Genomic DNA, 2,031 nt, shown 5'->3' with positions numbered 1-2,031 from the left:
GAGATGCTCAGAAGGAGCAGGGCTTGAGCTGGGCGTAGGATTCTGGCCCGCGTAGAGAGGAAGCGCGGAAACTGAGTGAGGGTCTGAGCAAACTGATCTTAGCCCCGGGGCTGAGGAGGTTTAAAATTCTTCTCCCCACCTCCTCTCTTCCCCCGTCTTCTCATCCTCCCTCCAAAAGTGATCTTATCGTGACCAAGCAGGAGAGAAAATTCAATCTGATAGCATTTTACATGTCTTTAAGTGTTACTGCATCCTAAAAGTGCAAAAGAAAGATTTTTAAAAAATCTACTTGAAAAAATCTTTACTTGAAAGGGTATAAACACGTACATATGGTCAGAATTGGAACATGTAAATGTAAGGCATCGACAGATGAATTCAGGAGTATGTGTATTACCAGAATCCAGAGAACTGGTAGAGAGAGGGGTGGACAAGCCGTTTTTCTTTTTTTTTTTAAGCCCATGACAGCAAACCTGGAAACTGTGCGGGGAGACCCTCCGTGGCACCAAAAAGAGCCCAATCAATACCCCAGAAGAAATATTCCACCCTAAGCAACCTTAACTAACTGGACTTGTAACTGCCCCTTGGGGGCAGGCAACCCCAGTTAACTGGGATGGTGGTTCTCCCTAGCGAGTGTACATTTTTGAACTCCAGGATGATTTGGGGTTATATTTAGACAGACCTATGGGTGTTAACCTAAAAAGAATAAGCCAAAGTGGGAGGCAATAAGTATTTATTTGGGATTAAGAATTGCAATTTGGGGAGCACAGATTCAAGCAGAAACCCAAATAGTGTCCCAATTTCGGGGCAAGAGCAAGGGGTTTTTAAGAGAAAAGACAGGAAGTAATTACGTGGGTGGAAGAAGGAGAGCCCTGTTGGAGCCGACAAGCTGAGTTACTCTTTAGCTATATACATGGCTCGTTACTGATTCTATCTTCAGAAAGAGAGTTTATAATATCAGTCCTTGTGGTCAGGATGTCTGCTTTCCTGTTAGCTTTACAAATAACTGTTTGTAAAACAAAGCGGGTTTGGCCCAGTCCAAAGGTTGTTTTACTCAGCTCAAACATCCCAAAGTTGCAAGGAACAAGACGCGGAAGGCAGTCCCTCTGGTATGGTGGCTCCGACTTCCTTTTGAAATGGCTCCACTATGTCAACTGTTACATGGGAATCAACCACAGTACTTTATTTTTCTGTTATGTACTTACGCGTAATGCTAAGAAATTTAGGCCTGTTAAAGTTAGAGTCTAATCATTCTAATTTAAAATGTAATTGAGTAATCAACTTTGATGTGTGAGTTTAATTTGAAATCTCACTAAGCTCTGCTCGATAGTAGAATATTTAAGAGAATTTTAGGTTCTCCACATATACACATTTAATTTAGTAAGTGTAAAAGAATGTTAAGTACCCAGAGAGATTTCGTGAACAACAGGCAAATTAACTAAAAAGAAAATCTAACGGATGATGATAATTTTTTTTTGAGATATACCGCACACTCAGAAAAGTATCCAGATCACATAGTAAGCCAGAATCAGATTAAGAAATCTAACATTGCTGGAACCTCAGAAGTGCCCCAGCCCTCACCCCACACCTTCTCCACTCACCACTCCCCCCTCCAAGGGAAACCACTCACTCAAAACATTAAATTTATACGTAGGGTATGAATTGTTTGAGGCATGCGTAATTAATTACTTACATTTGTAAATGGGACCACATATCATTCAAAGACTTCTTAAAAGTGGTTGCTAAAGTCTGCTCAATATAAACAGAAAAAGATTTGTAAGCAGACTTAAAAGCTTAAGAGAGAACTAGAGTTAAGGATTTGTCAGTTTAATAAATTGAACTCTAGTTAAACTCCAAGAAAACTTTCTACACAGTCTTTTCTGCGCCCAACAACCACTGGTGAAATCACCACAAAAGTTAAATGAACAAGCATAAAGTCTGGTTTCAAAGTCATAGTTCAAAGTCCTGAAGGAATTTTCTTTAAATTACACATCATGCGTATGTACTTCCCTTAGGTGGAGGGTCCATCTCGGC

This window comes from Pteropus alecto, unplaced genomic scaffold (assembly GCF_000325575.1).
Source record: "Pteropus alecto unplaced genomic scaffold, ASM32557v1 scaffold71, whole genome shotgun sequence".
Taxonomy (NCBI): domain Eukaryota; kingdom Metazoa; phylum Chordata; class Mammalia; order Chiroptera; family Pteropodidae; genus Pteropus; species Pteropus alecto.
This window is presented reverse-complemented; position numbering follows the sequence as displayed.